The sequence below is a fragment of the Eubalaena glacialis genome, chromosome 6 (assembly GCF_028564815.1).
Source record: "Eubalaena glacialis isolate mEubGla1 chromosome 6, mEubGla1.1.hap2.+ XY, whole genome shotgun sequence".
Lineage (NCBI taxonomy): Eukaryota > Metazoa > Chordata > Mammalia > Artiodactyla > Balaenidae > Eubalaena > Eubalaena glacialis.
Genome location: NC_083721.1, coordinates 59,172,584 through 59,185,144, shown reverse-complemented (window position 1 = coordinate 59,185,144; position 12,561 = coordinate 59,172,584). Strand labels below are relative to the sequence as shown.

At 40.5% G+C, this 12,561-nt stretch overlaps 1 long non-coding RNA gene across 1 annotated transcript in view; it reads right to left on the bottom strand.

The window, feature by feature from the left end:
• Positions 1–371: 371 nt before the first annotated feature.
• Positions 372–12,561, bottom strand: part of LOC133093306 (uncharacterized) — a 57,055-nt gene continuing 44,865 nt past the window's right edge. The window contains exon 3 of the long non-coding RNA XR_009701254.1: positions 372–491. This is a non-coding gene — a long non-coding RNA (uncharacterized LOC133093306). The remainder of the gene's footprint in view (positions 492–12,561) is intronic.

Sequence of the window (12,561 nt, the reverse complement as noted above, 5' to 3'; positions counted from 1 at the left end):
TGTGTTGCACTGATGGCACAACTAGAAGTGCCTTTCACACGTCAACAGACATCAGGGCAACCCAGACAGGGTCTAGACTGCTCCTGCTAAAAACTGGCAGCACCTTGGGCTTTTGTCTCCTGATATTGTCAACAATAAGTCAGCCTTTCTCTCTGAATTCCTGACTCTAGTGCCCAGACACAGTATTTAATTAGTGTTTCAATTACCCTTTAAATGTTTGCACATCAAGTTCAATAAAGATCAGGCAGATGAATTTTGGGACAGTGGTTGTATCATCAACCATTTCCACAGAGATAGTTTATTTAAAGGTTAACAATTCGAACAGAGGGGTTTAAAAAGTTGTTAATTGGTGTACATACTTTTTCAGCTGCAGAAATCGGCCCTGCGAACAAGAAGAGCTCCTTTAATCTTAATGAACTAAGATGGTTTTCATGCATCACAGCAGCTGGTTGGGTCCTACACTGCAGTTGCAAGAGCTCGGAGGTCATCGCCTTCCAAAAAAAATTTCATATTGGTTAAATTGTAGTTAGCCTGTACACAATTAGCCATAGGATTACCAGAATAACTTTATTGCCTGGAATGTTTTTTAAAAATCATGCAAATAATAAAATTTGAATGGAAATGATTTGGAGTGGAGAAGCCAGCTTTATATTACTATCAGAAGATGAAAGAGAAATGGAGGATACCTGTAATCAGATTGGCTGTTAATATTACCTTATCTATTTTTGTGCTTAAAGGGTAATAACCTTGCTTATAATGAAACGAAATGCAGGGGAGACCGAGGGGTGGAAAGAGAAAAGAAACTTAAATGGCATACCTGTCCACAGCACTTCATCAGGACTAAAATGACTTTCAATGCTATGTAGATTAAGTGAGCACATGTTAAGGCCTCTGCCCATGTTTAAGGAGGTACAGCTGGATTTTCATTTAATTCTGAGTTTCCTTGCCTACAGGCCTTAACAGGTTTTTGGTTAGTTTTCAACTCAGGTTCAGTATGGAGAAGGGAATGTTTAATAATCCACCCCTAAATGAGATAAATGGATTTCAGAAAGCAGAAGATCCCAGATGAAGGCAGATTACCTGGGCATCCCTCAAAATGGAATCGCTTTGTATTTTTGCATAGCTTCAGGCCCTGTCTTCTGAGTATCCAATTAAGGGGGAAAAAGAAGCTACATAATATGTTTCAATCCCTTATGAGTCATTTCTCCAAAATTAGGATTCACCCTTCTGTTTCCAACACATATCCACTATTTTAGAAATCTTTCCAGGATTCTTCTAGGACTTCACTACTCAGTTTGTGGTGGTGGTTTTTTTTCCCCAAAAGAATTTGCCTGGCCTCTCACTGGCTTTTCTCAAGGCCACGGAGCTCATATTTTTAATCTTTTATGTCATGTCACCTCTTTAATACTCTGTCCATCAGAAGACAGAGTTGGACAGGATCTTGAAACTGGAAGCAACCTCATGCATCATCAAGGCCAATTTCCTTATTTTATAATACCGCCAATGCTCAAAGTGGTTGGCTGACTCTTCCAAGGCCCAGTACTCTTTGTTGGGGAAGCAATGATGGAGAGCTCCAGCTCTAGAGTCCTACACACTCATTTAGATTCCAGCACCAACATCTATTGGTTGTGGGACCTTGGGCAAGTTAGTTAACCTTCCTGAGTTTCAACTTTCACATCTGAAACAGAAATAGGAATAGTACTCTCAGAAATGTGAAAAGGATGAAATGAGATAATGCATGAAAAGCTCTTAGCCCAATGTCTGACACAGTGACCACTTGATAAATGAAGACCATTACAACTGCTGACAGAAGCCAGACTAGAATCAAAAATCCTGACTTCCGGTCCAAGGTTCATCCCTTTTTATCACATTGGACAACTTGTTCAGTTGTCAGAGCTCTACCATCAAAGTTCTAGGCCTTCTTGCTCTAGAAAGAAATATATTTCCTTTCTTCTGTATTGTATTTCCTTCACTCCCATGAAGAAGTGAGTTAAGAAATGATTGTTCCTTCAAGGTGGCTCTTCCAAAATGTCTCAGCAGAAGCAAAATGAAGGGTGGGGTCATTTCCCCGGAGGAGAAAAAACCGCTTGTGTTATTTCTAGCTGCACTGCAGTAATGCCACGTTGGTGTTACTTCCCCCTCTAACTTCTTGCCTATTTTCTTCCTGACCACACAGTTGGCCACAGTTTGTACCTCTGTCTCCAAGAGCATCTATTTCATAAATTAATTATGCTCTCTGAAAAGGCAATAGACACCTAGGGTGTAGAAATCTGCTCCAACATGAAGTGGGAAGGCCACTCTGCCTCCTTCTGAAAAATGACATTGCCATTCCAAAGGGTTATTCTTGGGATCATTCATTTAGAAACTGCACCAACATCTTCATAATAAAGAAGGCAAAACAAAACACTAAGCCCACCACTAACCTTGATTATGTTGTCAGAAAGAATAGCTTCTGAAGTGTGTCAAGCATGAAAAGCAGTTAAGGTGGAACATTTTCAATTTTTGACTCTGGTTCATACAAAATGAGTTTTCCTCTTCTGATCTGCATCGCTGTGAGTAACTGCCACCTCTGACTCACTGATCAGTGTGCTGGGTCAAGGCAGTGCACGGACCAACAGTTGGCTCAGCTGCCACGAAGGCTTTCAGGGAAGCTCATCCATTGTGCTACTATGGAAAACACTGAGGGAGCTGGCTCATATCACTGTCAACGCTCAGACATAAAAATAAAAGTGATCTGAGAAAACCGTACTCCCAACTTGGTCAATTTGGAAGGAAAAACAATAACAGGAAACTCAAACTGAACCTGTGAGACCCTTGTTTCTTGGAATCTACCTGATTCCCCAGGAATGAGCTTGAATGTTATACTTTTGGAGGTTGATTCAAAACAAAGGGAACTTTAGAAGCCACATTGGAATCCCCGCGCTCTCTCCCGCTTTAGAGTTCTCTCACATCTGCTCCCTTTTCTAGTTGGTCATTGCGTTCTGCTGCCCTTCTTCTTCCACTTTTCTCAGATCTGCCTGTTCCTTTCACTTCCATCACAGGTAAAATTCTTCAACATTCACATCTCAAATATTTCAACATTCTCTTTGTTGGCCTTCTTTGCAACCAATTTCTTTATGACCCAAACCAGCTTGTGTTGTGCTAGAGGATTAATCTTTCCTGAGTCATAGTTTTCATCACATCTTACCCATTTGCAAACACACAATGGTTCTTATTTCGTGCAGGTATTCATATCCCTCCATCTCTGAATACACACAGCTCCATTTCCACTGCACATTCATTTCACCGTGTCTTGAATTTGCCTCCTGCCTTCTTACCTCCAGGCTATTTGTTGCTCTGTTGTCTGATGCAATATTACCTTTCCTCTTCTTTAATCCGAATATTACACTTCACTTCTGGAGCCTCCTTCGGTGGGAAAGTAACTTCAGCCACTTCAATAGTCACCACTTCATCTTTACTTTCAGCTACTTTTCAGGAATTTTTTCACTTCTTTACCACTCCATCTCTTGGTGGCTCTACCTCTGTTTCCTCTCTAGAAGGCACACGTTCTGCAAAAGTTTCCTTTCTCCCATAGCTTTGTTCCTAACCACAACCAACCTCCTGGAGTAGCATGAAACATAAACCAGAGTGCAATCCTGGAAAAAAGTACAAGAGAGAGATCCCAAAGACACTTGTGTTTTCAGCAATATTGTTAGGTACACAGAACACCTAAAAATTCTGGGCAATATGTAAAAGCCTTTAAAAAAAAAAAAAAATGCATGGCTAACCTGGCTGGGAAGTAAGAAATGCCCTTAGAGGTCAGAATAAAAACGAAGTTTCAAATCCAGACATGGACTATCAGAATTTGTCACCCAGAAATGAAACATTAGCCTGTGTCCTCTGCCAATCCTGATGACTCTAACTTGGCTCTGGCAGACGATGAGGAGACCACTGAGGTACAGGCATCGTGGGAGTGCAGATCAGGGATGTTTGTATCAAACAAGGGCCACTGGCAGTTTCCGTGGGTCAACTAAGAAAAGAACCGCCTCACACTGAGAGCTGGTAGGATATTTATCTGTTTGGGCCTTGGCTCTGGGAAAAGGGAAAAAAAGAAAATGATTCCTCTGAAATCCTAACCACATCTCTGCCCTCACACAAATTTAGGGCTAAAATTCACATCGATTGTAAGACTCAAAAAAACCACATGCTAAAAATTTAGTTTAAATCAGGCATTGGTATGGTCCATGGCCAAATCCAGCCTGCCATCTGCTTTTGTACAGTCCATGAGCTAAAATAGTTTTTACAGGTTTATATGATTGAAAGAAAATCAAAATCAGAAAATATTATCATGACACAGGAATGTTACATGATATTTGAATTTCAGTCTCCAACAAAGTTTCACTGGTGCCACAGTCACGCTCATTTGTTTACACACTGTCTATAGGTCCTTTCACTCTACAATGGCAGAGTTGAGTCATTGTGACAAAGCCTGTATAGCCCAAAGCCTAAAATATTTACTCTCTGGCCCTTTACAGCAAAAGTTTGCCGACCGCTGGTTTAAAGTGATCGCAGGTTGGCAGGAGCAAACACTAATGCTCTCTGGTAAGCAAACTTTGTACACAAACCTCAAGGAATTCCACAGATAATGTTCTAAGGAATAAAAGTTCACAATTTTTTTTAAAAAAGGCAGTCACTAACATTCAAGAAATAAGATAGCATGGGTGATAACAGAAATAACTAATTAGAGAATCCAACCTACCAAGAATATAGATACCCAAATTATCAGCCACAAAAACATAAAATATGTTTTTATCACATTTGCCTAAGTCCATCTGGGAGTCTCTATCCAGTCATATTTCTGTATGTATTTGTTTGTTCACTCATCTATTTTTTTACCTCCTGTCTTCTTTCTTCTTTCTTTACAGAAGGTGATTGGTGGTAGTTCCTTTTTTTTTCCCTACATGCATTATAAATGCCATCCCTTTTATAGAGCAGGATATTTAGGGCTTAATTTTAAACTTTGTTTAAAAGATCCTGGAGGCACTTTAACACCAAGGTACAATCCCAACACTGGCATTTCACCTACTCAGAATTTAACTGCCTATAATAGAATTGGGAAATTCTAGTCTACTGGAGTACTTACCACTAAGAAGTATTAGGGTTGGCAGCGATTCCTAACCAGGACAGTTTCACAACTTGTGCTCAACAGGTAATCACTGAATTGGAAAATCTTCCATCCACTTGACCTTCAAACTAGGTCAGCCACCTGAAGACACCAAGCCATGCTAGCTGATGCTGTGGGCCATGCTCTTTGCTCAGATCACTAAGGCCTCACTCAACTCACCTTGTAAGAGAGGCCTTCCTGAGCACTCCTTTTGAAGATTCTTTCTTTGGATGTGGACCATTTTTTTTCAAAGTCTTTATTGAATTTGTTACAATACTGCCTCTGTTCCCGGCCTTTTGGCCGGGAGGCATGTGGAATCCCAGCTCCCCAACCAGGGATCGAACGCGCCCTCCCCACATTGGAAGGTGAAGCCCCAATCACTGGACTTCCAGGGAAGTCCCTGAGCACTCCTTTTAAATAACCCCTACGTACACACACATTGTCTTTCACATTCCCCTATTTAATTGCCTTCAAAGTACTTCACATTACCCAAATAGTATTTATTCAGATAGTCACTGTCTCTCTCTCTCTTCCAGAATGTAGGTTACATAATAAAGGAATGTCTTTGTCACACATCCACATTACTGCTGTATATGGGTACTTGTATCCTTAGGACCTAGAAGAGTACCTGGACCAGGGGTACTCTTCACATTTAGCCAATTAATGGTATCTTGCCTGAAAAGATGCATGAAGACAGGTCTATCCTTTGCTTGAGACAAGTTAGAAATTATAAATTTTTTTGGTCTCTCTGTAAAAGCCAGTGACCTCTGGTTTACTTTCATCTCTGCCTAAGAATTCAGGATGGTCATGTCACACCAGGCTCGAGATTTCATTTATTTTCAGCATTGAAAACCCAGAGAGAAGAGTTTATAAGTTTTCGGGTTCAACTGCTCTTGAACTGTGAACTCTGTCCTTTCAATCTGTGCTCTCTCCAGCTGAGTGATCACAGCAACAACAATTATGTGGCCATTCCCAGGACCTCGAAACACTCCCCAGCTAAATTTACAAATGACAACGAACAAACCACCCTGCCTCTCCCAGAGTCAGTGTGCTGGGCTCATTTTCTCAATGGGGTCAGCTTTCATCAGAGTGCACCCCTGGAGATTCTATCCTTGTTGGAATTAAACTGGTCTGAATCTTGGCGGTTATTTCTTTGCCTTGTAGAATAAAGAGGCATATACATTTATTACCCTATTACCACACAGGTGACTTTTTCCAGTTACTGTTTATTGCTGTGTAACTATCCCAAAATGTATGGCTTCAAACAACAATCATTTTATGACATGCATGGATTAACAAGTACAGTAGCAGCCAGCAAAGAAGGGGTGGCTTGTCTCTGCTCCATGAAGTCTGGCACCTTATCTGAGAAGACTTAAAGACCGGGGATGACTTGATGGCTGAGGCTGGAATCATCTGGAGGCTCCTTCACTCACATATCTGGTGCCTGGACTGCACTGACATGTGGTCTGTCCGCGTGACCTGACTCCCTCACCGCACGGCGGCCTCAGGGTAGTCACACCCCTCAGTCGGTGGCCCAGGGCTCCAAAAGAGAGCGTTACAGTGACAAGGCAGAGCTGCCTCACCTCTTCTGAGTCCAGCTCAGTAGTCACACAGCATCATCACCACTGCACTCAATGGTCAAAGCAGGCCCTCCACACTCAGGGGAGGGGACAGACCTCAGCTCTCAATGGGAGGAGTGTCAACAAATCTGCAGCCAATTTTTTAAAATGCTACACTCTTCTATCCTCTTAAATATGCTCCTCTCTCCATGCAGCCTAGTGTATCTACCACTAATAAAGGCTAATAAAAATTTCTCTTACAATCTGTGTAAGTTTTGGGTAATGTATCTTTTGTTAATTCATCTGCATAGAGCTTTGGTAATGCATCTTTTGTTACCTCAATGGCATAGTAAAGGGGTTAGACTTGATGACCCTTAGTTTTCTCCCTTCCAGCTTTTACTTTACATGCTTCTACTTCTGTAATGGGCTGAATTTCATGGTGTTATCCACAAATTCATATACACCTGGAACCTCAGAATGTGACCTTTTTGGGGCAACAGTGTCTTTGTAAATGTAGTCAGTTAAGAATCACAAGATTAAATCATCTTAGATTTAGGATGGGCCCTAAATACAATGACAGCTGTCCTTATAAGAAGAAAGGACACGGAGAAGAAGGCCATGTGAAGACAAAGGCAGAGATTAGAGTTAGGCTCCCACAAGCCAAGAAATCCCTGGAGACGCCAGAAACTGAAAGAGGCAAGGCAGGTGTCTCCCTCAGAGCCTTCAGAAGAGGCTAGGCCCTGCGGACACCCCAATTTCAGACCGCTTGCCTCCAGAACTCTCTGAGAATCAATCTGTGTTGTTTAAAGCCACCAAGCTTGGGTAATTTATTATAACAGTGCCAGGAAATGAACACAACTGGCTTCTTCCATCTCTTCCTTTCCGAAATCAAACCTCAGTTATCGCAGGTAAAGGCTCCTCCCTACTCCGCACCCCGGACCTGCTCCCCAGTGACTCTGTGCACACGGCAACAAGACATGAGTGGAAAGGACAGAGACACTGGGGGACATGCTCGTCATCTAAAGCCGTAGTGCACCCAGGTCCCCTCCGAATTGCTTTGTCGTTGTTGTTGACCTTGGGCAGGGGCAAAAAGTGAGGCTGAGGCTGAGGAGAAGCCCTAGTGTGTGGTAGACACAGACGTGCTCTAACGCAGGCTCCAGGGAGCGAGGCAGGGAGGACAGGGAAACATGTAAGTCGTGTCCACGGTAGATGCTACTCCTTGAGAAGAGACACCCAGCACGGCACAACTGCAAGGCTGAAGGACAAGTATCTATGTTCTCGAGACATGGAATAAAGAAGGGGTGGACTAGGTAGAATGATGAAGCCAAATCAATTCAGATGCTTAAAAAATTTTTTTGTCTGAGAAGCTGGAAAAAACAAGAAATAAAAAAAAAAGTAATGTAATGGGGCATGAATAATCTATAAGAAAATGTTAAAACTGCAAATGATTCAACTGTTCATGTTTTGACTTCTGAAGACTCTGCAAGCTGCCAAAGGCTGTCCGCTCCTTCTTGCCTTGAGAGATGCTTTCATTCCTTCCTCCTGACTCTGATGCAGCTCTCTCCCTACATGGAGACTGCTGAGTCCAGAAATGTGCTGCATTCTCACCAGAGAGCGCCCCTTCTCTCTCCCACATCTCATCTAAATTTCTAATTCCCCAAGGCCTAAAAAAATGGATGCCTCAAGACAAGCTGAACTCAGAAAGTCAAAGTGAATAGGAAAAAGGGGTTCAATTCCAGACCATGCACTCCCCTTATCTGGGTGACAAACACACTCAAGTAATTTGAGTTCCTGGCCTCATTTTACTTTGAAAGTGATGAGAAGGTCTTAATGTATTTTGAAAGAAAGTATCTCCCCCGCTCTTATATTCTTCACAGACCACATGCTAAGCTAGCCTGTAAGAAGAAATTTTATTTCAAAGAAAGATTAGAAAGTGCCTTGTCGAATGCTATCAAAGCTGATGCTGAGATGTGAAAGGTACAGCTTATCAGATATTTAGAATATAGAGCCTTGCATCATTAAGAGGGTATATTTTTCATTTGTGCAAATCATTTTTCAGTAGATGGTGAGGGAAAAGAACATATGTAATAAGGACATTAATTTTTACTTTATAAGGCAGAAGCTCACAAGGGGAGCAGCAAATGAGCTGAGCTGTTTATCAAAGGGCTTCAATGGAAGAAGAGCACAGGCGGTTGCCCAGCACAGCGGGCAGGTCAGTGAACACAGAGGCACTGCTCACAGCCCTTCTGGAAGCTGCAGAAATTAAGCTTTTTTGTTCTTGTATTGTGGCCTGGTTGACTTTGCACCAGGTCGAAGCAATGATCTGTATAATTGCAAACCCTCCCCTATTACCAGAGCCTGTCACCTCAGAAAGTGATGTCTGGGCTCTGAGCCAGATTTTGGTTTCACCTTAGTTTTCAGGATACTCCATATTGATAAAAGGAAATATATTATGGTGCCTAAAGGGGGGAGAGAGGGAGCAGGCAGCAAAAGGGAGAGAGAGGAAGGAAGGAACACAAAAGCACAGGGAAAGAAAGAGAATGAAAACTGGGAGAGGAGGTTGGGCGAGAAGATGGTCTGCGAGGGGGTGAAGTTCTTTTAGAAACAGCATACCTGTATTTGTCTGTTTATGGAAAAGCAGTATGAGGAAGTATAGCAGATTTCCTTCTAACCAAGAGGGAAAATGACATGAAAGAATATTGCTCTCTTGGTATGCTCTGCTGTGCCCTGTTCCTCTGGATAATTATCACGCTTATTCTTAAGATTTGCACTCAAAGAATAATTGTCCTCTTAAATCATGCATCATTCATTATTTAAGTTGAAAAGTAAGTGCACAGAAAACATTGCAGTGTGGGAGGGCACAATTCAAATTTAGTGGAGGCAGAGGACATGAAAGAATGATGTGGTGGGATGTGATCACAGCTCCACTGAGTCATTCTGTGGAACTCATTTCTCCTGAGAAGTATTTATAAAACATAAATGTCTCTAATAGAAAAAAATGGTCTATCACTCCTAGAAACTCAAATCTTCTCATAGGCTGCTGCCGTCCTTTTCTTTTGAGAAACATTGATCCATCTTCCCCTTAATTTCTTTTTGTCCCAGGCTGTTAGTTGGTCCACAATGAATGGCAGGAATAATCAGGGGATCAATACTGGTTAGTCCATAGTAATAGGGAATGTTTTCACACTCACAGGGCTGGGGAAGAAGCAATAATACAATTGCCCTTCTCACTGGCAGGTGAGCAACTCAAGAAATGGTGCACCAAACCCCATTACACGCTGCCTCCTTCCTCAAGGGGAAGGCAACTCTGCATCCTCGCAGACCCTTGGGTGGACAAGCTCTCCCCTCTGTATCCTCTGTGGAATCTCCAAAGGTGACCAGGCATGCCTTGCACCCCTCAACAGCTACAATTTTCTCTGTAACAGCTCCTTTCGGTTCTCAAAGTATATTCACATATATTAGCTTACTTGGTCTTCTAACCATTCTGCTTTCTCTAGGTGAAGAAAGCCTCAGAGATAAGTGGTTTGCTCAAGATTGCATGCCTAGTAAGAAGGGATTCTGGGCCAGGAATCCAGGTTTCTCACATTATAGAAGAACTAGACCCGCCTAGCTGCTCTGAAAACACCATTTTGGGTTGGACAGTGGGCCTAAGTAAATAAATAAATGAATAAATAAATAAGTTTTAATTTACAAAAGATAAGTAGGAAATGTGGCTGAAGATAAATCTCCTGGCCCTAGGTAATAAGACAGAACAAGAATTGAGGGTTGGGAAATATTAGCAGCAGAATCTCTACTTATGCAAAAAAAAATCTTGGTGTCCTTGTTTTTAAATTAATGGGATGAAAAAAGGAGTTATGACAGATCTCCTAGTCTCCCAAATGAAGTGAATCAGTGCACATTTTAGTGGCTGAAATTACCTTAAGGCTATTGACAATATATTAGCATTTTCTAAGTTATGCTCATCATAATTAAAGATGATTGTGTGTTTATGCTTGATAAATGGGGAAGAAAGCAATTATAGCTTTTTATATCCCTATTCCTATGACCTATGAAAATTAGATAATTAATAGTTCTCTGCAAGAAAGAGCCTACCCCTAGTTAGCACTTCTTCCTACTCACCTAAGCAAACCCCCTCACCATTACTTAGCTTTCTGCCCATCCATCTGAAACCAGACTCATGTTATTCTACTTCTGCTGCTGCAAACTGAAATATGCCTTTTCATCAGTACTTCAGTCAGCACACCTACTACAATATTTATTGAGAATATACCATGTTAGGTACCAAGGGTACAAAAATGATCAAAGCATCAAAAGTAATCGTTCCTACTGATTATACCTGTTTTTTTAAACAGCAAAATGGCTGATTTAAATCTAACCATTTTATTTTATTTTGTATTGAAATATAGTTGACATATAATATTGTTCATTTCAGGTGTACCACTTATTTGACAAGTATGAGGTTGTATCTCATTGTGGTTTTAATTTGCCTTTCCCTGATGAGTAGCAATGTTGAGAATATTTTCATGTGTCTGTTGGCTATCTGTATGTCTTCCTTGGAAAATGTCCTTTGCCCATTTTTAACTGGGTTGTATGCTTTTTTGATATTGAGTTGTATGAGTTCTTTGTATATTTTTTATATTAAATCCTTATCAAATATATCATTTTCAAATATCTTATCCCATTCAGTAGGCAGCCTTTTCATTTAGTTGATAGTTTCCTTTGCTGTGCAAAGCTTTTTAGTTTGATGTAGTCTCATTTGTTTATTTTTGCTTTTGTTTCCCTTGCCTTAGGACATATATCCAAAAACAATATTGCTAAGACCCACGTCAAAGAGTGTAATGCCTATGTTTTCTTCTAGGAGTTTTATGGTTTCAGGTCTTACATTTAAGCTTTTAGTACATTTTGAGTTTATTTTTGATATGGTATGAGAAAGTAGTTCAGTTTGATTCATTTGCATGTAGCTGTCTAGTTCTCCCAACACCATTTATTAAAGAGGCTGTCTTTTCCCCACTGTATATTCTTGCCTCCTTTGTCTTAGATTAATTGACCATATAAGCTTGGGTTTATTTCTGAGCTCTCTATTCTGTTCCATTGATCTATACATCTATTTTTATGCCAGTATCATATTATTTAATTACTGTAGCTTTGTAGTATAGTTTGAAATCAAGGCAGTGATACCTCCAGCTTTGTTCTACTTTCTCAAGATTGCTTTAGCTATTTGGGGTCTTCTGTAGTTTCATACAAATTTTAGAATTATTTGTTCTAGTTCTGTGAAATATGACACTGGAATTTGGTTAGGAATTACCCTGAATCTGTAGATTGCTCTGGGTAGTATGGACATTTTAACAATATTAATTCTTCCAAGTCATGAGCATGGTATATTTTTCCATTTGTTTCTGTCATCTTCAATTTCTTTCATCAATATCTTACAGTTTTCAGAGTACAAGTCTTTTTCCCCTTTGGTTAGATTTATACCTATATATTTTCTCTCTGATGCAATTGTAAATGGGATTTTTTTTCTTACTGATAGCTCATTATTAGTTTATAGAAATGCAACAGATTTCCATATATTAATTTTCTACCCTGCAACTTTACTGAATTCATAATTTAGTTCTGTAGGTTTTTGGTAGCGTCTTCTGGATTTTCTGTAGATAGTATCATGTCATCTGCAAACAATGACAGTTTTACTTCTTCCTTTCCAATTTAGATTCCCTTTATTCTTTTTCTTGTTTGATTGCTGTAACTAGTACTTCTAATACTATATTAAATAAAAGTGGTGACAGTGGGAATCCTTGTCTTATTCCTGATCTTAGAGAAAATGCTTTCAGCTTCTCACAGTTGAGTATGATGTTCACTGTG